The sequence below is a fragment of the Eleutherodactylus coqui genome, chromosome 5 (genome assembly GCF_035609145.1).
Source record: "Eleutherodactylus coqui strain aEleCoq1 chromosome 5, aEleCoq1.hap1, whole genome shotgun sequence".
Classification (NCBI taxonomy): Eukaryota; Metazoa; Chordata; class Amphibia; order Anura; family Eleutherodactylidae; genus Eleutherodactylus; species Eleutherodactylus coqui.
In genome coordinates this window covers 84,515,242-84,538,701 of record NC_089841.1, presented here as the reverse complement: position 1 = coordinate 84,538,701, position 23,460 = coordinate 84,515,242, and positions in this window count along the sequence as shown.

Genomic DNA, 23,460 nt, shown 5'->3' with positions numbered 1-23,460 from the left:
TACCCTCACGTTCTGTGACACATTAGCAGGAAAACAGCACAGTTATTAAACTTCTCATGTTCATTGAATATACGCAGTGCTGCCTTTTGGTGCATAAAAACGGAAAATATTTCTATTTGTCCTGCCTCTGTCCGTCCTAAGGGCGGTGGACACGTGTCGGCTGCGTGTGCATCCTTTAAAAATCAGACGCACCCAGCTACGGTTTACTGCTGGCTTCGCCATTTGCTTTCCTAAATTGGGAAAAAAATACCTGCTCTGCCAGAGTTAATAACTCTGCTACCCTCACGTTCTGTGACACATTAGCAGGAAAACAGCACAGTTATTAAACTTAGATTATACATTCACTACAGGCAGTGGGGCCTTTCGTTTTCAAAAAAGGGAAAAAATTATATTTGGCCTGCAGTCTTGCGCCAATTTATTAGCTGCCTGTGAAATCAAATCACTGGTAATACAGCATGCTGAGGGGTAGGGGTAGGCCTAGAGGACGTGGACGCGGCCGAGGACGCGGAGGGCCAAGTCAGGGTGTGGGCACAGGCCGAGCTCCTGATCCAGGTGTGTCGCAGCCGACTGCTGCGCGATTAGGAAAGAGGCACGTTTCTGGCGTCCCCACATTCATCGCCCAATTAATGGGTCCACGCGGGAGACGGTTATTAGAAAATGAGCAGTGTGAGCAGGTCCTGTCCTGGATGGCAGAAAGTGCTTCGAGCAACCTATCGTCAACCCGCAGTTCTGCGCCGTCCACTGCTGCAAATCCGAACCCTCTGTCTGCTGCTCCTCCTTCCTCCCAGCCTCCTCACTCCACTACAATGACACCTGCTCAGGAGCGGGAACACTCCCCGGAACTGTTCTCGGGCCCCTGCTTAGATTGGGCAGCAGCGGTTCCTCTCCCACCAGAGGAGTTTATCGTCACTGATGCCCAACCATTCGAAAGTTCCCGGGGTCCGGGGGAAGAGGCTGGGGACTTCCGCCAACTGTCTCAACAACTTTCTGTGGGTGAGGAGGACGATGACGATCAGACACAGTTGTCTTGCAGTGAGGTAGTAGTAAGGGCAGTAAGTCTGAGGGAGCAGCGCACAGAGGATTCGGAGGAAGAGCAGCAGGACGATGAGGTGACTGACCCCACCTGGTGTGCAACGCTTACTCAGGAGGACAGGTCTTCAGAGGGGGAGTGAAGGGCATCAGCAGGGCAGGTTGCAAGAGGCAGTGCGGTGGCCAGGGGTAGAGGCAGGGCCAGACCGAATAATCCACCAAGTGTTTCCCAAAGCGCCCCCTCGCGCCATGCCACCCTGCAGAGGCCGAGGTGCTCTAAGGTCTGGCAGTTTTTCACAGAGACGCCTGACGACCGACGAACAGTGGTGTGCAACCTTTGTCGCGCAAAGCTCAGCCGGGGAGCCAACACCAACAGCCTCACCACCACCACCATGCGCAGACATATGATGGCCAAGCACCCCACAAGGTGGAACGAAGGCCGTTCAGCGCCTCCGGTTTGCACCCCTGCCTCTCCCCCTGTGCCCCAACCTGCCAGAGATGCAACCCCCCTCTCAGGACACAGGCACTACCGTCTCCTGGCCTGCACCCACACCCTCACCTCCGCTGTCCTCGGCCCCATCCAGCAGTGTAGTTCAGCGCACCGTCCAGCCATCGCTTGCGCAACTGTTGGAGCGCAAGCGCAAGTACGCCGCCACGCACCCGCACGCTCAAACGTTAACCGTCCGCATAGCAAAATTCATCAGCCTTGAGATGCTGCCGTATAGGGTTGTGGAAACGGAGTCCTTCAAAAGTATCATGGAGGCGGCGGCCCCGCGCTACTCAGTTCCCAGTCGCCACTACTTTTCCCGATGTGCCGTCCCAGCCCTGCACGACCACGTCTCCCGCAACATTGTACGCGCCCTCACCAACGCGGTTACTGCCACGGTCCACTTAACTACGGACACGTGGACAAGCACAGGCGGGCAGGGCCACTACATCTCCCTGACGGCACATTGGGTGAATTTAGTGGAGGCTGGGACAGAGTCAGAGCCTGGGACCGCTCACGTCCTACCCACCCCCAGAATTGCGGGCCCCAGCTCGGTGGTGGTATCTGCGGAGGTGTATGCTTCCTCCACTAAAGCACCCTCCTCCTCCTCCTCTGTCTCGCAATCAAGATGTGTTAGCAGCAGCATGTCGCCAGCAGTCGGTGTCGCGCGGTGTGGCAGCACAGCGGTGGGCAAGCGTCAGCAGGCCGTGCTGAAACTACTCAGCTTAGGCGATAAGAGGCACACGGCCCACGAACTGCTGCAGGGTCTGACACAGCAGACCGACCGCTGGCTTGCGCCGCTGAGCCTCCAACCGGGCATGGTCGTGTGTGACAACGGCCGTAACCTGGTGGCGGCTCTGCAGCTCGGCAGCCTCACGCACGTGCCATGCCTGGCCCACGTCTTTAATTTGGTGGTTCAGCGCTTTCTGAAAAGCTACCCACGCTTGTCAGACCTGCTCGTAAAGGCGCGCCGGCTCTGCGCACATTTCCGCAAGTCCCACACGGACGCTGCCACCCTGCGCACCCTGCAACATCACTTTAAGCTGCCAGTGCACCGACTGCTGTGCGACATGCCCACACGGTGGAACTCTACGCTCCACATGTTGGCCAGGCTCTATGAACAGCGTAGAGCTATAGTCGAATACCAACTCCAACATGGGCGGCGCAGTGGGAGTCAGCCTCCTCAATTCCTTTCAGAAGAGTGGGCCTGGTTGGCAGACATCTGCCATGTCCTTGGTAATTTTGAGGAGTCTACCCAGGTGGTGAGCGGCGATGCTACAATCATTAGCGTCACCATTCCTCTGCTATGCATCTTGAGAAATTCCCTGCAAACCATAAAGGCAGCTGCTTTGCGCTCGGAAACGGGGGCGGGGGAAGACAGTATGCCGCTGGATAGTCAGGGCACCCTCCTGTCTATTTCTCAGTGCATACAGGAGGAGGAGGAGGAGCATGAGGAGGATGAAGAGGAGGGGGAAGAGACAGCTTGGCCCGCTGCTGACGGTACACCGGCTGATTGCCTGTCATCCTTTCAGCGTGTATGGCCTGAGGAGGAGGAGGAGGATCCTGAAAGTGATCTTCCTAGTGAAGACAGCCATGTGTTGCGTACAGGTACCCTGGCACACATGGCTGACTTCATGTTAGGATGCCTTTCTCGTGACCCTCGCGTTGCACGCATTCTGGCCACGACGGATTACTGGATGTACACACTGCTCGATCCACGGTATAAGGAGAACCTGCCCACTCTGATTCCCGAAGAGGAAAGGGGTTCGAGAGTGTTGCTATACCACAGGACCCTAGCGGACAAGCTGATGGTAAAATTCCCAGCCGACAGCGCTAGTGGCAGAAGGCGCAGTTCCGAGGGCCATGTTGCAGGGGATGTGCGTAGATCGAGCAGCATGTACATCCCAGGCAGTGCAACAGTCTTTAAGGGCCTGGCCAGCTTTATGGCTCCCCACCAAGACTGTGTCACCGCTCCCCAGTCAAGGCTGAGTCGGCGGGAGCACTGTAAAAGGATGGTGAGGGAGTACGTAGCCGATCGCACGACCATCCTTGGTGACGCCTCTGCCCCCTACAACTACTGGGTGTCGAAGCTGGACACGTGGCCTGAACTAGCGCTGTATGCCCTGGAGGTGCTTGCTTGTCCTGCGGCTAGCGTCTTGTCGGAGAGGGTGTTTAGTGCGGCTGGGGGAATCATCACAGATAGGCGTACCCGCCTGTCAACCGACAGTGCCGACAGGCTAACACTCATCAAGATGAACAAAGGCTTGATTTCCCCAGACTTCTGTTCTCCACCAGCGTACAGCAGCGATACGTAAGCAATACGTAGGCTGCACCCGCGGATGGAAGCTACGTTCTCTCTCACTATCCAAAACGGGGACATTTCTGCTTCATCAATCTGTGTCTAATATTCCTCCTCCTCCTCCTGCTCCTCCTCCTGAAACCTCACGTAATCACGCTGAACGGGCAATTTTTCTTAGGGCCACAAGGCTCACTCAAATAATTTTTCTGAACAATTTTTATAAGTTTCAATGCGCTTAAAAGCGTTGGAACTGTAACTTGAACCAATTTTTCGTTACACTGGGCTGCCTCCAGGCCTAGTTACCACTTAAGCCTCATTAACCAAAGCGATTAATGGGTTTCACCTGCCCTCTTGGCTGGCCATGGCCAATTTTTGGGATGTACATTAGTACTGTTGATACAGCAATTTTTGTGGGCCCTCGCCTACAGTGTAATCAAATTAATTTTTAGCCCACCTGCATTCCAGCTGACGTTACCTCAGCTGTGTTGGGCAATGCAATGGGATATTTTTGTGTACCGCCGGTGGGTTCCAGGGAGCCACCCATGCTGTAGGTGCACACGGAGTGTAACCTACATGTGTCCACTTGTAAAGAACCCCAGTCTGACTGGGGCATGCAGTGTGGGCCGAAGCCCACCTGTATTACGCACGACATTACTACCTCAGCTGTGTTGGGCAATGCAATGGGATATTTCTATGTACCGCCGGTGGCTTCCTGGCACCCACCCAGGCAGTGGGTCCACAGGGAGTTTAACCTACATGTGTCCACTTCTAAAGAACCCCAGTCAGACTGGGGAATGCAGTGTGGGCCGAAGCCCACCTGTATTACGCACGACATTACTACCTCAGCTGTGTTGGGCAATGCAATGGGATATTTTTGTGTACCGCCGGTGGGTTCCAGGGAGCCACCCATGCTGTAGGTGCACACGGAGTGTAACCTACATGTGTCCACTTGTAAAGAACCCCAGTCTGACTGGGGCATGCAGTGTGGGCCGAAGCCCACCTGTATTACGCACGATATTACTACCTCAGCTGTGTTGGGCAATGCAATGGGATATTTCTATGTACCGCCGGTGGCTTCCTGGCACCCACCCAGGCAGTGGGTCCACAGGGAGTTTAACCTACATGTGTCCACTTCTAAAGAACCCCAGTCAGACTGGGGCATGCAGTGTGGGCCGAAGCCCACCTGTATTACGCACGACATTACTACCTCAGCTGTGTTGGGCAATGCAATGGGATATTTTTGTGTACCGCCGGTGGGTTCCAGGGAGCCACCCATGCTGTAGGTCGACAGGGACTTCACAATAGGGAGTTGTACCTGCCTGTGTCTATGAATTAAAAAGCCCGGTCTAACTGGGGCATGCAGACACCTTGACAGAATGAATAGTGTGTGGCACATAGGTTCCCCATTGCTATGCCCACGTGTGCAGCTCCTGATGGCGGTGGCACAGGATTCTATTTCTCATTACTTCTGTACAGCATTGTGGGCTATCGCCCCGCCCCTTTTAAAGAGGGTCGCTGCCTAGCCGTGCCAACCCTGTGCAGTGTGTGCCTGCGGTCCCTCGTCATGGCAGACGCACTTCTAAATAGACATGAGGGTGGTGTGGCATGAGGGCAGCTGAAGGCTGCGCAGGGACACTTTGGTGTGCGCTGTGGGGGGGAGGGAGGGCGGTTGGGCAGCATGTAACCCAGTAGAAGTGGCAGTGGAGTGTCATGCAGGCGGTGATTGTGCTTTGTTGGAGGTAGTGTGGTGCTTAGCAAAGGTATGCCATGCTAATGATGGCTTTTCAGAAGTAAAAGTTGTTGGGAGGGGGGGGGGCCCACTCTTGCCGGTATTCTGGCTTAATAGTGGGACCTGTGAACTTGAGATGCAGCCCAACATGTAGCCCCTCGCCTGCCCTATCCGTTGCTGTGTCGTTCCCATCAGTTTCTTGAATTGCCCAGATTTTCACACATGAAAACCTTAGCGAGCATCGGCGAAATACAAAAATGTTCTGGTCGCCCATTGCCTTCAATGGGGTTCGTTATTCGAAATGAACCCTCGAACATCGCGGGAAGTTCGTTTCGAATAACGAACACCCGAACATTTTGGTGTTCGCTCATCTCTACACATGATCTGTTATCAACAGGGACAAAAATCCGACGAAGAATATATTGCTGCTGGTGGAAAGGTTTGTATACCAGCAGAGAACCAAAACAGGGATTGATTGGTGAGAGCAGAGAAAGTTGCTGCATCATATTTATATGCCTATATCAAACACGGTCTGTATATACACAACTAGCAGTGGTTTTCTCTAAATTACACAGTTAGCTGACAAGTTCTATACAACTACACTAAAAAGTAAAACAAGAAAAAAACTGAATTAAAAGGAAACATGAAGACAGCAAGTGGAACGTAGCGGTGGTGGAGATAGCAGAAAATGTGCCAATTTGGCATTTCAAGCGGCTCCCAGTGAGGCAACAGCTCCATGACTAGTGGAGTGCAGCCACGCGGTTAAAGAGCTGTTGACGGCTTTGCATGCCCAGGCTGACACGTGGCTGACCTGGCATAATCTGAAGTCAGGCAAGGTCATGTGTGACAATGGGGCAAATTGCTGGCAGCCCTTCACCTCAGCAATCACACATACATACCTTACCTGGCCTGGCATCTGATGGACCTGGTAGTGCAGCGCTCCCTAAACAATTAGTCAGGTTTATATCCAGTACTGGAAAAGGCCAGGAAATTGTGCTCACACTTTTTGCTTTCACACCCAGCCACCTCTTAACTGGCAGAGGTGCAGCATCATTTTACACTACCACCCAATCGTTTCAAATCTGACTTGCCATTATGGTGGAATTCCACATTGCATATATTGCAGAGGCTAAGCCAGCAGTAGAGAGCGATCACAAAGTACCAGATGGCGTATGCAATTAGCAGATACTTTATAGAGGTTGGCCATTTGACGCCTGTGAAGTGGATGCAGATCAAAATTTGTGCGCCTTTTTAGCCTCTTTAGAAGAAGCAACCAAAATGGTCAGTTGTGATGATGCACTAATCAGTATAACCATTCATGTTGTCTGCCTGCTGGAACAGACGCTACAGGGACTCAGGGGCAAGGACGTGTTGTTGTCACAGGAGGAAGAAGGAATACTAATCTCCCAAATGTTTGGACAGTCTGCCATTACTCAACATTGCAGAGAGGGTGGCTTTGGGCAAAAAAGAAGGGCATCTTCTTCAACAAATTTCTCCAACTATGGGAAAAGTATAGAGGAGGAATAAGAGGAGGAAGAGGAGGGGGATAATATAGAAGCAAAGGCAGGGAAAAGGGCTACACAGCATTCCTTCCATTTATCACTAATCTAAGCTATTCTACATGGATGGCGGAACCAGCCAAAGGATAATCTTAGGCCTGATACCAAGGAATGTGGGCCATCCCCCTTGGGAATTTTGAGGCATATAAGAGTGCTCTTGTGCTGCAGTGCTTGCAGAAGGACAGTCACATGGCCCACATCGAAACATCAGATCATTACTGGGTGGCCACCCTCCTTGATCCCCACTACAAAGCCAAATTGACAAATCGTATTCTGGCAGTGGAGGGAGACCCCAAAATGCAGCACTAACAGGACATGGGAATGCATCCACAATGGATTGCAGCTCTGTTGCTCATGATGGACAAGCAGGAAGCCACCACAGCAGCACCAATCACCAGTGGAAGGGGAAATCTAACATTGTTTTTTCAGCCCGTTGTAGCCTGCAGCTAAAGCGCAGGCTAGGACTCACAGTCACAGATAGCACGTATCCATGATGTCAGCTCCTACATGGATGTACTCAGACATGGCATTGGCCTCTTTGACCTTTGGATGTCTAAGCTGGACGAGAGGCCGGAGCTTGAACAACATGCTTTAGAGGTACTCGTCTGCCCCGCTACCAGTGTGCTATCAGAAAGGGTATTCAGCACAGCTGGGGGGGGGGGGGTGATTTACGCAGACTTGCACCTGTCCACAGACAATGTGGATCACTTGAGGTTTATAAAAATGAACCAGGCATGGCTTTCACCTGACTTATGCTCCCCCATGGCAGATTCCACTGATTAGTTAGCATGCTGGAAATTTTTACTCATATATGACTGAGTGTAGATTTATATGAAAGACCACACTGTGACCTCAAGGTGCTGTTGTTGCTGGTGGTGGAGGTGCTGCTGCTCTCTTTCTCCTGCTTCCCTTGAAATGAAAAAATATCAATATGGAAATACAGAGTTATAGCTTCCATATTTTCACAACGAGCACATTCTGCCCTCAAGGTGTTGCTACTGGTGGTGGAACCGCTGCTGCTTTCCTGCTCCAGCCATGTTTCTTCTTCTTCCTTTTTCCTCTAAAACAAAATTTTCGAATGCACAAGAAACAACTGTAGCTCTACAGCTTTTCCTTGGAGAAGGTCCGTGCTCGGCTGTTCTGTCCACCTGGTAGAATTTGTCATTTGCAAACTTTATGGCATTGCTTTTAAAACAAGTAGCACACCTGCTGTATTGCATGCAAAGGTTTTGGTAGCTCTACAGCTGTTCCTTGGAGCAGGCCTGTGCTCTAGTGTTGTCTTCACCTGGCAGAATTTCTCCTTGTAGGATTTATGGCATTGCTTTTAAAACAAGCAGCACAGCTTCTGTCTTCCTTGGCACAATTTTGGGTCTAGGAGACCCAATGTGGGTCTTCTTTTGTTTTCAGTGACACTCTTGTGCTACAACTGACTCCCTACACCACTGTACAATATATTGATCAATTTTTAGGAGAAACACAGTAGTCCCCAGATGTGTGGCTGTATTCCTATCCAATTTTGGTGGTTTCGGCTGCATTGGGGACCTACTGGAAGGAGAGTGAAGCTGATTTTTACTCCACTGATTTTCGCGGAATCGGCCCAATACCGACGCAAACCAATTATTCCACTAATTACTACTGATGACAAAATACCTTTAAGCTGAATATGGATAAATACAGGACAAACAAGTGCAACAGAAAAGAAAAACAATAGGATTGTATTCAAAGTGTTTGCTATTATTCAGTTTGCAAGTGTCATAAAGTAAAGCTTCCATTATCTAAACAAGGTCTATGAGAATATTCACCCATGAGAGATTTGTTTATAGATTGAATCGGGTTTTTCCAGCTTGTGCACACTATAGCTTTCAGATGAATGGAACAAAGACATTTCTGCAACACATTTGTGCATCTAAAGATACTCTTATAGAGGATTTTACACAAGCTTTTAGGATTCAGGCAACTCAGTAAAATGTTGGGGCATTCTGCAATAATAGTGGAGATTCACCATTTATAACCTTCTTTAATTAAGAAAGAGACCACAAAAAGAGTCTCTCTCTTTAGAGAACTCAACAAGTCCATGCGTTACATGGACAATTCATTAATTTTAGTGGCCAGAGTATAATGCTTAATTTTCCCCATTGTGGCGCTATTGGGAATTGAACACTTGCTATTGGATTACATTGCAGATTACAGCTAATTGCTAGGATCCCTGCAGTGGGACAACCTGTGATCAGTTTGTTTTCTGGGAAGCTTCCAGCATTATATTATTTGCTTTTAAAACACATTTCATCCCAACATAAAACAAGAGAATGTGTCATAAAAATTGCCATAAATTGTTATAGTTGTTTTTCCCCCTTTTTTTAACATTTTAACAGACTCCTATTTACTGAACTGCACATTCACACTCCAATAATTGCTGTGCGTCCTACATGGAAATACTTCTTCTCTGGACTGTGAGTTTCCAATTCTGAGTTTATAACATATACATATATCTAAATGTGTATTGACTCTTTCATCCGTATATTATATAGTGTATTCAGTACACAGCTCTTTGTATCCACCCCCCTACCTTGCACATACACTGCTCTCTGGGCATGCTCACTCAGGGTCAGAACAAGCACTGGGAGGAGTAGGCAGCCACCTAATTTAAAGGGAATGTGTCTTCAGAAAATGATCTATTGTTTAAGTCAAATGTTTATGTTTGTCACGGGTGGTGGTGTTGTGCATGGTGCGGCAGTGACAGATGAGTGGGAGCTTTTTTTTTATAAACCTTATATGTTTAACATTTTTTGGGGGATTTTTTTCACTGTTTATATTTTTAAAATATCCTAAAATATCCTTATTGCCACTAAGCCAAATAATAGGCAAAGACTTCTTGTTCTTTGCAGAAGCTTTGTGTGCCATAGACCTAATAGACAGAAGGGAACAAATCGATTTCCATGGAAGAATGTTGTGGTCATTGTAGTGGCCTAGTGGGTCCTACAGAACATTCACGGTACACTTGTCCTGTCTCACCTGTCTGTATGCCCTCCATGGATACAAAAGGTGCAGTCTGTGGGAGAGACTCTGTGTCTCCCCTTCTGCTCTAAGCATAGAGCTTAACAATGAGAGACCATAGATGTCAGCTGGTCTCTCATCGGCTGACAGTCAGGTTTAATCTTACTGGTGCAGAGCCCAAGGGTGGGAAGCAAAGATACAAGTCCCTATGCATGAGTGCGGGAAGAGAGAGAGAGGTGATAAAAGGAAGTGATGCAGAGCAGTTAGTAAGACTCAGCCAGGAATGAGTGAGGAGAGGTTGCAGTTCCATGGTTGCAGAGGAGGAGTAGTTCAGCGAATTATCATTACCCAAGGTAGAGTGTGGTGATCAACCCACTCCCTTGGCATCTAGCAGCAGTGAAAACAGAAGATCCTTTCTGTGGTCCATCTTCATATAACAGTGAGTTATAGCTACCTGGTGAAGTCAAAGCCAGGATTAGTCATACAGCCACTTGTCCCTCTGCTTCATAAAATCCTACAGTCAAATCTAACTTAATTGTTTCATCTAAATTTACTAGTGGGGAAATTGTCTGGTAAATCAATCTTCAGGAAAATAAGAGAGAGAGAGTTGAAGTCAGAGTATCTGCAATTCAATACTGCTGTACCTTGCCTGCTTTGTACTGCGTCTTTGTATACCTGATAAATACGTATACAGAGAGTTGTGAAGTTACCCTGTTGTTGCATATACCAAAGTTAGTAAATCTCCTCACTCTCAGATTGCTAAACTAAACTGGACTCGTCTCCGTTATTTCTGCGGCATACCATCCAGAGTGTCCAATTAGAGTGTGGCGTCCCCGTGACAAGAACTAGGCCTCCGGCTATAAATACAGTAAGTTCATTGGGGTGTTACAGTCATGCTCTGTGATTTGTGCAGACATCACTGTGCAGGGAAGGAGAGGAAGTGAGCTATGACCACAACCTACTGTGAATGTGATCCAGTATTATCTATATATAGGTCTTATCTTTAATTGTATTTCTATGTATGAAAAGTTTTTTCTAAGTTATTCATTTAAATCTTTACTCATTCTAAGTTTTGGAGTTCAGTGGGTATCCTCCTCACTGATGGGCAGCCTTCCTTGTATGAGTGGGCACACAGAGATAGTTGTCAATCACTGATAGTGTAAGGGGGTTGTTATTTACCTTGTTTTTATTTATTTATAAGCTTTATTATGCGTGCTACTTTAAACATGTCATGGTGGATGGTCCAGGGGACCGGGGACTGGAAATAGTTGAGGTGCCATGTTGATCGCTACTAGCCAAAGAAGAAGGACACAACTGATTCAGCCCTGTCTCATTATGTGCAAAAGGGGCATCAGAGTAATTGCCATCACTCAAGGCTACAGAATCAGACTGCTGCAAAGTTTGTGATTAGTGAAAGAAATGCGGAGAAAAGACTGATTGGTTTAAATGGGCCACCCACCCCTTTCTGGTCTGTGCATATTGCTGAAGCAAGTTATTAAATGAGTTTTGATGGCATTATGTGGAGGTCAGATAGTAGCCTTTCTGCAACACAGGTAATGCAACGCGGTCCAAGCAGGCAAGCACAGTTCCAAAGCCATATGCCATCGTTAAGTGCTCGGATGCCAGTGAGGAATTCAACTGCTTCGATTTGAGAGAGAATGGATCCAAAACTTTCAAGTTCAGATAATTCATTGGTTGCCACTAACCAAAAGAACAGATCCAGCAGGGTAGCCTTTCGGCCTATGCACCAAGCAGGTGAGGCTTTGTCTAACCCCAGACCTGCTTTACAAGAGGACCGCCCACTGGACTCCTAAGCCCTAAATAAGCAGATGTTTAAATAAATAAAGTAAAAGTTATACAAAACTATATATTGGTCTGCTCATCTCCTTCTGCCCTATACCTTGATGCCTGCAGACTAGATAGCATTTTAAATGTGATCAGTTCCCTTTAATGATTTTAAAAAGAACATCTCTATGTCTTTAAATGTCTTTGTATTGCCAGTCATACGGTGTGTCCAAATAGCTGATAATGCTTCAGGTTGGCTTATTAGGTGCTTGCCCTGCACTACAATAATCAGCACAATTCTTCTCGTCTGGAGAAATCAGCAATAGTTAAACACCACAAGGAAATGTTATTTTCTATCATATTGTAATTAGCTTTTTCCAAGAAAGGTCCGGATTCTCAGAGTCTCATGTATAACATTACATAGCACTGTAATTTACACGTTTAAAAAAAAATGAAGTCAATTTCCGATTAGCAATCAGCATTTAGTCCCAACTTGCATTCCAAACAAAATAAATATATAAATGACGACAGAATAGAAGGAAATAACGGTTATATAAATAGCTATTCTTGCGGCAACAATTTTTAGAAGTATGCAATACTTTAAATATTTAGGTTGATCCTCATCCAATGTGACAAGTCACTTTTAAATTCAGTCTATTTTCACAGAATAAAAAAGACACATATCTAAGGCGTTTACATCCAGTTCTTGGCAAAGCGTAACTATTAAGAGATTATTTCCTCTTCAAATCATCATTTTGAATAATTGCATAAAATAAATAATTTCACCATAGAAATAAGCAAGGTCGGACCGATTGTTTAAAGTGTATGTACAGTATGTACCCTACAATCATATTAAAGTGACTATCGGGTTTTGGGATATCAGGACCTGAGGGTAAGTTGGATATATTACCTGCAATTGTTCTTTTCTGCCATTTCCTCTGATCTACCAGTTTTAAGCCCCGTTTCAGCCAAGATGAAGGCAATAATTTTCCAACTACCTAATGAACACTGTGTATCTCTGATTGGCCAGTGCTGATCAAGTAAACAGCTCTGTCCAATCAGAGAGCAGGTATAGTGCATTGGTAGTCTAACACTATCAACACACTGTGGAGATAAGGTAGTCGCGTCAGCCATCTTTGGCAGCAGAAAACAGGACCTGAAACCAGCAGATTGGAGAGATGACAGAGAAGAGAAACTTTAGGTAATATATCCTGTCCCCCTCTGGTCCAGAACACAAGATTTTGCTTTAAAATCAGAGGGACATTTTCATGCACCAACACTATAAACTATCATTTATAGGGCAAGCCAGCAAACATGAAAAGGAGCTGTCCACCAAAAATAGATCTGGCATTGACCAGAATAAAAAGTAGTCTTGCTCACTGGATTCAAAGACAGCACAGGAAGGGGCACAGTATCTTTTCATAGGGGTCACTTCCCAGTAATCTCCCTTTTCCAGCACTAATATCTGTTCTTGATTAGTCTGATGAAGAGAGGCATGGGCCCGGAATATGGAGGTGGTAATCCCGGCAACAATCAGTGGGGCAGGGGTATAGCCCCACACACACAGGAGGTGGTATTCTCTGTGAAGCCTCTCCAATACATAGGAGTTGGGGTCGAACATACTGGTTGAGACCACATGATACCAGACAAATGCTTCCAAACAACATTATTTTAACCCCTTAGTGACTAAGCCTGTTTGCGCCTTAATGACCAGGCCAAATTTTGCAAATCTGACATGTGTCACTTTAGCATGGAAAAACACCAGAAAGGTTTTGCATATCCAAGCAATTCTGACATTGTTTTTTCGCCACATGTTGTACTTCATTTAGGCGGAAAAAAAAGACCGATAGAATTTGTGTTTATTTATTAAAAGCGCCAAAATTGGGAAAATTTTGAAAAAATCGTCATTTTTTCACATTTCCAACTGCAATATCTCAAATATGTGCAAACATAATATAGACATTTTTGCTAAGATATATATTTCCATCCGTTTACTTTATTTTGGGCTCATATTGGAAAAACTTTCTTTTTTTTTTTAACCATTTAGGAGACGTACAAATTTAACATTACTTTTCAGCATTTTGAGGAACACTTTGTTTTCCTACACCAAGCCAAGATTGGAAAGGCTCATGAGTGTCAGAATAATAGATACCCCCACAAGTGACCCCATTTTAAAAACTACACCCCTTAACGTATTTACTGAGGGGTGTCATTAGTATTTTAACCCCACAGGTTTTTTTTTCAGGAGTCAATGCAATTTAGAAGAGAAAAACTAAAATTTCATATTTTTGCAAATATGTCATTTTAAAGACAGAACTTTTTTCTATAATACACATGAAAATGAGGATTTGCACCCCAGAATGGATAAGCCTGTTTGTCCCGTGCTCAGAAACATACCCATTGTGGCCCTAGTATTACGTCTGTATGCACAATTGGGCCCAAAATGAAAGGAGCAACCGGTGGCGTTCGGAACAGACATTTTGCTTGAAGGAGATTTAGGCCCTATTGCACACTTGTAGAGCCATTGAGTGACCAAAACGATGGAGAACCCCCACAAGTGACCCCATTTTGAAAAGTAGACCCCTTAACGAATTTATCTAAGGGTACGATGACTTTTTTGACTTCATAGTTTTTGAATGAATCTAAGTCAAGCAGAAGGAAAAAAATTACGATTTTCATTTTTTTGGTAATTCTGTCATTTTAAAAGCAGTTTTTTTGTACAGTACACATATAAATGAAGACTTGCACCCCAAAATGGATACCCCTGTTTGTCCCGTGCTCAGAAACATACCCATTGTGGCCCTAGTATTACGTCTGTATGCACAATGGGGCCCAAAATGAAAGGAGCAACCAGTGGCTTTCGGAACAGAAATTTTGCTTGAAGGAGATTTAGTCCCCATTGCCCACTTGTAGAGCCCTTGAGTGACCAAAACGATGGAGAACCCCCACAAGTGACCCCATTTTGAAAAGGAGACCCCTTAATGAATTTATCTAGGGGTGCGATGACTTTTTTGACTTCATAGTTTTTGAATGAATCTAAGTCGAGCAGAAGGAAAAAAAATACGATTTTCATTTTTTTGGTAATTCTGTCATTTTAAAAGCAGTTTTTTTGTACAGCACACATATAAATGAAGACTTGCACCCCAAAATGGATACCCCTGTTTGTCCCGTGCTCAGAAACATACCCATTATGGCCCTAGTATTATGTCTGTATGCACAATGGGGCCCAAAATGAAAGGAGCAACCGGTGGCTTTCGGAACAGAAATTTTGCTTGAAGGAGATTTAGTCCCCATTGCCCACTTGTAGAGCCCTTGAGTGACCAAAACGATGGAGAACCCCCACAAGTGACCCAGTTTTGAAAAGTAGACCCCTTAACAAATTTATCTAGGGGTGCGATTACTTTTTTGACTTCACAGTTTTTGAATGAATCTAAGCCAAGCAGAAGGAAAAAATAATGATTTTCATTTTTTTAGCAATTGTGTCAATTTAAAAACAGGTTTTTTTGTACGGTGTACATAGGAATAAAGACGTTCACCCCAAAATGGATAGCCCTGTTTGTCCCGTGTTCAGAAACATACCCATTGTGGCCCTAAACTACTTACAGGACACATGGCTAGGCCCATAATGAGGGAATGCCTGCTGGATTTCAGGGTACAACTGAATAAATTCCAGGCCCCATTGCCCACTTATACGGAAAATAAATTGACTTCCCAAAAATACTACCCCCCCCCCCCCATCATCCCCATTTTTTGGCATTCCCTAAATATTAGATAAAAGTAATAATATAAACTGTGTTTTACGTCCGAAGACAGGGGTAATTACGGAGGCTGGTTGGGATGGGCACATGGGGCAAGAAAACCGGGTATCCCCCACCCCCTCTCTCGCTTTTTTGGGGGTATTTTGTGACCTCAGCGGCGGGGATGGGGTGTAAAAAGTGGCGCTGTGAGGCTTTTGTAATCTTGCTGCGGTGCAGCGGTCTCACATAGAAGACGCTCAACAAGCTGCTCCTGGAACTGCATGAAGGCGAGCGTTCCCGGGGCTTCTTGTAAATTACGGATTACAGGTAGCGGTCTAAATAATGCCAGGCTCTCACGGCCGTATGCAGAATCTGCTTACGGAGGCCTGCAGCGGATCCCAGCTGTGAGCCCGGCTGTGACCCTGCGTACGGCCGCGTAATGTACTGCGCATAACTGCCTACTCACACAGGCGGTCATGCGCAGTACACCGTTCTTTGTTTGCATTTCCCGCGCCGTCGCTTAGAGATGACCCGGGTACCCGCAGCCCGTTCACAATGTGTTTGCATATAGGCTGCGGGTATATCTGCGGTCATAGAGCACAAGGGGCTCTAGGTCGCGGATATCCGCGGTAAAATATAACATGCTGTGTTCTGTTTTCTGAGAGTGGATTATGCAATTTCGACCCGCTACTTGCGGGGAATTGTGTAATCCAATGCATGCGATTCATCCGTGGATTACCGCTGATCAAGCGCATACAGAACCCGTAATTCCTCTCCGGTCATGCATGACCGGCCTAATGTTAGATCGCTACTTTATCACGTGACCGGGGACCGCTCAGCGAGGCCACCGGTCACTGCTCCAAGCACTCAGCGACCGTTGGTCGCTGGGAGCAAGGAGATTTAAAATTTCCTGAGCTCCCCGGCTCCTGCGAATGTATCCGGCATTTTGCCGGCGGGCGCATGCGCAGCAGCCGGAAGGGTCCATGGAGGATAATCGCATCTGGATTCAAATGCGGAAGCCTCCGAGAAGATGTTTCATCTCCTCTCACCGATCGCATAGGTGAGGGGAGATGAAACTTCCACTTTTTTAAGAACTTTTACGTGATCGCCATTATGCATTGGATAACGGCGATCACGTGACCAGTAACCGCATACCGCGGCTCCCCGTGACATCTCCAGGCTCTTGGCTACCTTTGGTAGCCAGCAGCAGGGAGATTTTAAATTTCTTGGGCAATATTTCACTTTTGCGCATGCGTCCGCCATCATGCTGACGGGCGCATGCACAGAAGCTGGGGTAAGGTCCATGGATCAACATCCCACCAGGGAACAAATCCGGGACCTTGGGTACATAATTTCATCCCCCCTTACGGATACGATCCGTAAGGGGAGATGAAACTTTAACTTTTTAAACTTTTTTAGACTTTTTAACTTTATATGATCACCGTTATCCGATGGATAACGGTGATCATATGACTGGAAACCACATACAGCGGTCTCAAGTCATATCTCCCTGCACTCGGCTAACTGTGACAGCCGGGTGCAGGGAGATTTTGAATTTGCTGGACTCGCCGGCCTTCTGCGCATGTGCACATCGCCACATCGGCACATCGCAGAAGCCAGCGGATGGTCCCGACACCGGCCGGAGGACAGGGAGGAAGGGGGGTGAGTATTTTCACCTTCCCTCATGGATGCGATCCATGAGGGGAGGTGAAGCTTTTCTTTTTTTTTACTTTTTTCTCAACTTTTCCGCGATCGCCGTTATCCATTGTATAACGGCAATCGCGGTACCGGGGACTGCTCACCGCGGTCCCCGCTGACATCTCCTGCCTCCCGGCTACCTACAGGAGCCAGGAGATTTTAAAATACCCGGCCTGCCAGGCCTTCTGTGGATGCGGCTGACGTAATGCCGCCTGGCGCGCATGCGCAGAACGCCGGCTTCGGGACCCGGAGGACCAGGAGAGCGGGGAGCAGCGTGCTGGACCTCGGTAAGTAATTTCAGCTACTCCGATGGATCCGATCCATCCGGGCAGCTGAATCTTTAACTTTTTTCAAACTTTTATTTACTTTTTTGCGATCGGCGCTATCCATTAGATAGCGCCGATCGCAATGCCGGGGGGGGGGGGGGGTCCCCACAGCCCGGGATGACAGCTCCATGCTGTCGGCTACCTGCAGACACCAACAGCATGGAGCTGTCACGTCCAGAGCCCGAGGGGCTTTATTCTCTGCAGGAGGCGTGTTTTTACGTCCTCAGAGAATAAAGCCCACTTCGGGAGGACGTAAAAACACTATGGGCTGGTCGTTAAGGGGTTAATAAAAAGAGCAAAAGTCCAAGAGCAGTAATGGAAAAGTGGCTCCCTGTTGACCATTCGGTCTCTCATTGACAAGGGTTCCCATGCGATGGTATAACTGTGTCACCCTAGCATCAACGACTTAGATCACTGCTTTCCAGAAACAGACATAACCTCCACAGCAAACAATCCCAGCGTTTTCTGTTAGCATTTTCTTTTCAGGGTTTTCCCAAAAGCAACCCGCACTCACTTCCACAGGCCAAGCCTGCTGACTCTGTATGCGTCTCTCGACCTCTCATCTCACCAGATGTAATCAGAGCCCCATCTCTCCATTCTTCTAAATCCTTAAAGGGGACAAAGCCCCACCAAAACTTCACGGTGAACACATGAGTAGAATTAACAGTAGTAACACAACACACTGTCACCGCAGCCCCCTTATATTTGCATTATGTTTTTTGGGGTGTAGATTTATATAGGGACAATAAGGGACAGTCTGTGCGACCACACATTTTAGGTGATTGGTCTGCTTTGGTAAAAAAATCAGATGCCATAGGAAACCGTATCAACCTGGCATCAGATGTGGTATTGGTCAGAGAGTGAGTCTACTGGGGAGCACGCCCTATGAAAATAGACTGTCACCGTGTCCTGCTATGTCTTTGAATACATATTGTGGGTATGAATACCTTTTTATTTTGGTCATCATTTTATCTTGTTGACAGAGCGGTCTTCCATGACTGTACTGACTTGCCCCTTAGTCGATTGTTTATGATATTGGAGCATTAATTTTAGAACCTGTAGAGGTTATACTATTTTAATATGTATAAAAGTTATGTTTTATATTACACATCCATACTGCATGGATCTGTAATAAGACCATGTTCATGAGAGCATAAAGGCTACGTTCACCTTTGCGATATTTTTATTTCTTTTAATCTACCGGTATGTGTTTTTGAAAATGAAGAATTTTATGTAATTGGTTTTCATAAAAATTTTCTGATTGTTTGATTTCTAGGTTTGCATTGTTTTCCAAGACACTGCAGACTGGAGGACTGAAATCTTAGCAAATTCCGTCAGGCAGAGTAAGCTGACTGCTCCTCTGCCACCCTGCCCCCCCTGTTTGGAACATGCATTCACTGCCTTTCCACTAAGTTATTAAAGAGAGATGTATAAGGGATGGTGGAGGAGAGTGGAGCAGAAAAAGTCTCACTTTGGGTGAAGTTTCTGCCTTTGTACACCCCCTGTAGCTGTGTAGTATTGAGTAGGCATAGTTGTGCTACACAGCTTCTTAAACATGAGAGAGGAGGGGAAGCTGAGCTTGTGTACCTTCATGAGAGAAACAAGTTGATCAGTGCTTTGAATGCCCTTGAGCTGGAAGCTTGAATGTTGTAGGAGAGCCTGGAAACTAAGCATGATGCTTTCTAAATGCATGAGAAGGGAAACTCGATGCTAAAACACAGATAATTGCATCATTTTTTTCTCTGCAGGGACTTAGTAAGATATATGTGTATTGATTTTTCCATAGCGTTTGTGCTAAAATGCATACTGCAGGATTGACCCAAAAAACGGAAATAAAAATAGCTTATGAAAACGTGTCCCAAAATGGACATTTTTGGGAAGTTCTTGGATTTCCTGGATGGATCAGGGAGAAGCTTAACATTACTTAAAAATTAGATCTATAATGTCTAGAAAAGGTTTTCAAAACTCTCCCTATTTAGTCAATGCAAGCCCAGTAGGGACAGAGAACGCCTACCTAATTGTGAAAACTGTTGATGACTATACAAATACGCAGATGCAGAATAACTACTATTGTGTCTCTAATGAATAAACCTGAAGACTTTCTAAAAATACTTGTTTGAAGGGTTGGAGTAAAATCGAAAACTGTCCTTTATTGATCAAGGTGAAAACATTGCTGACCTTTACTGAGCTGTCAAAATAAATACAGCTTGAAAATAACATTTGCTAGAATGTACTGTACATGTCTAATACAGCAACCTGATTAATACACAAGGCAGCATGGAATAATCTGTATTTAATGTCAGGTAAGGAAAACATGGAATTTATATACCATTTAAAGAATGAATGTTTCTTTTCACTGATTTCACTAGTTTTGTGCTCCAGGGCTGCTCTTCCTAAAGCATGGGAAACAAGAAGATGCACAGCAGATACTGGGTAAATCTCCAATGTTATCGCTCACACTTCTGGATGATGGCTGTTACTTAGTTCAGAAGAATATTTAGCAATTCTTGTGGTTCTCTGCTGGCTCATTAACCCCTTAAGGACTAGGCTAATTCGGTCACAAAGGTCCAGACACTTTTTAGGGATTTTTTAAAAAAATATTTATAGTTTATTTTTTTAGTAGTATATAAACACTATAATAAAATATGGGAATGGATTCCTCATTTTGTTTTAGATGTTTTGATATATAACGTGTATAGTTTTGGATTACAGGGCGCATACGGCGACGGTTTTGGTTGGCGTTGGGTCATTTTTAGAGATGAGCGAGCATACTCGCTAAGGCCAATTGCTCGAGCGAGCATTGTCCTTAGCGAGTACCTGCCCGCACGGAAGAAAAGGTTCGGGCGCCGGTGGGGGGCAGGGAGCAGCGGGGGAGAGCAGGGGGGGAATGGAGGGGAGATTTCTCTCTCCCTCTCTCCCCCCCCCCCGCTCCCCCCTGCTCACTCCCGCAACTCACCACTCACCCACGCCAGCACCCGAACCCTTTCTTTCGAGTGGGCAGGTATTTGCTAAGGACAATGCTCGCTCAAGTAATTGCCCATGTGGACCCTTGACCGAAAAATATAATAAAATATAGCTTTTATTAAAGAAATAACTAAAAGGAAGAACATACACACATAAATCTAGATCCAGGAAAACCCATGGAACCGATAAAAATATATTGATACCACTGTCCATAAACAGTAATAGACCGGTCAGTCTGAGTATCGTTATGACTCAGCCATTTAGTGTATTCGGTCTCTTTGCAGAATCTGATAGGATTATCAGAATCTATTGTATACACGTCAACCTAATCAGGAGATGAAAAAGTGACATAAGTCCGACAGTTGGATGTTACAGGACGTGACCTAGACTCCAGTGATCAGGTTCGGTGATGTATACGTCGTTCACATCGAGAAAATAAGCTATGCCGGACCACTAAAAATTGTAAGCGTAACCCAGTTGGATGTTACAGGACGTGACCTAGACTCCAGTGATCAGGTTCGGTGATGTATACGTCGTTCACATCGAGAAAATAAGCTATGCCGAACCACTAAAAATTGTAAGCGTAACCCAACGCGTTTCTCCCACAACGTGGGTTCATCAGGGGTTTCAATACGCAAAAAATGGTACTTTACTGGTTTAATGACTCCCAGTCAGAAATCGGATAGTGGTACAAAAATAAAAAATGATGAAGCCTCAAAATGTCCAGCACTGTCAAATAAATGACACACTGGATATAGAGGGATCAATCAGAGTAGAACTGTCATTTCCACTGGTGACGATTATATTACTAGATAGATTATTGTCGCCATATAAGATAAATGAACTGACAGGACTACGAGAACCCTACTACTACAATGGTAGAAATAAGAGTAGGGTACAGGTAAGAAAAATTTCTACCCTTTAAGCGAGAGAAAATTGTAATTTCTCAGGGATAATAGTCCCGAGTACAGAAAGATAGAATAATTTTAGCCGTTAAGTCAAAGGGTATCCTGAGGGCAAAATTTTTGCAATCGGGTCCCTGGATAATCAGATGGCATATTCACAGCAGCCCAGACTAGCCGCCTTTTGGATAGCCATCTAATAAATTTTCGCTCTAGACCTACAAGGAAAATTCCTAAGACCTATAATAGTCCCTCAATAGAGTGGAAAGAGGATTCAAAGACCTATATTAGTCCCTCAATAAGGTGGTCACTAAGTCAGAGCCTTAATAAGCAAAAACTGAAATCAAACAAATAAACAAAACGGCGGCATGTCAGCCCATGCTGTCAGTCCACCACCAGGGCTGACATGCCGCCGTTTTGTTTATTTGTTTGATTTCAGTTTTTGCTTATTAAGGCTCTGACTTAGTGACCACCTTATTGAGGGACTAATATAGGTCTTTGAATCCTCTTTCCACTCTATTGAGGGACTATTATAGGTCTTAGGAATTTTCCTTGTAGGTCTAGAGCGAAAATTTATTAGATGGCTATCCAAAAGGCGGCTAGTCTGGGCTGCTGTGAATATGCCATCTGATTATCCAGGGACCCGATTGCAAAAATTTTGCCCTCAGGATACCCTTTGACTTAACGGCTAAAATTATTCTATCTTTCTGTACTCGGGACTATTATCCCTGAGAAATTACAATTTTCTCTCGCTTAAAGGGTAGAAATTTTTCTTACCTGTACCCTACTCTTATTTCTACCATTGTAGTAGTAGGGTTCTCGTAGTCCTGTCAGTTCATTTATCTTATATGGCGACAATAATCTATCTAGTAATATAATCGTCACCAGTAGAAATGACAGTTCTACTCTGATTGATCCCTCTATATCCAGTGTGTCATTTATTTGACAGTGCTGGACATTTTGAGGCTTCATCATTTTTTATTTTTGTACCACTATCCGATTTCTGACTGGGAGTCATTAAACCAGTAAAGTACCATTTTTTGCGTATTGAAACCCCTGATGAACCCACGTTGTGGGAGAAACGCGTTGGGTTACGCTTACAATTTTTAGTGGTTCGGCATAGCTTATTTTCTCGATGTGAACGACGTATACATCACCGAACCTGATCACTGGAGTCCAGGTCACGTCCTGTAACATCCAACTGTCGGACTTATGTCACTTTTTCATCTCCTGATTAGGTTGACGTGTATGCAATAGATTCTGATAATCCCGTCAGATTCTGCAAAGAGACCGAATACACTAAATGGCTGAGTCATAACGATACTCAGACTGACCGGTCTATTACTGTTTATGGACAGTGGTATCAATATATTTTTATCGGTTCCATGGGTTTTCCTGGATCTAGATTTATGTGTGTATGTTCTTCCTTTTAGTTATTTCTTTAATAAAAGCTATATTTTATTATATTTTTCGGTCAAGGGTCCACATAGTCAGTTCTTTCCAAACTAGTTGGACTTCACTGTCTCTGTTAAATTACTCAAGTAATTGCCCTTAGCGAGTATGCTTGCTCATCTCTAGTCATTTTCATTTTTATGTATATTTTTTATTTTATTCTGTAATCTTTAAATTTATTTTTGCAACAATTTTTTTTTTACTATGTATGACCCCCATCATGTCATATAAGACTTCTGGGGACCATTCACATGCTTTTTTTTTTCATTTCACACTTTTCCACTGGAGCTCTATAGGAGCCCCAGTAACAGGGAAAAACATCCCCCTGTAGTGACATTAGTCACCAACATAACTGATCAGGGTCCTCCTGTCATACACAGTATTTTCTATCTTTAAATATAGCACATTTATGTTCTTTGGACATTTCCATACTGCTATTCAATATTTCATGCAATCATGCTGTGTTTACAAAGGATAGACCACTTTAGTAGTACAGGAG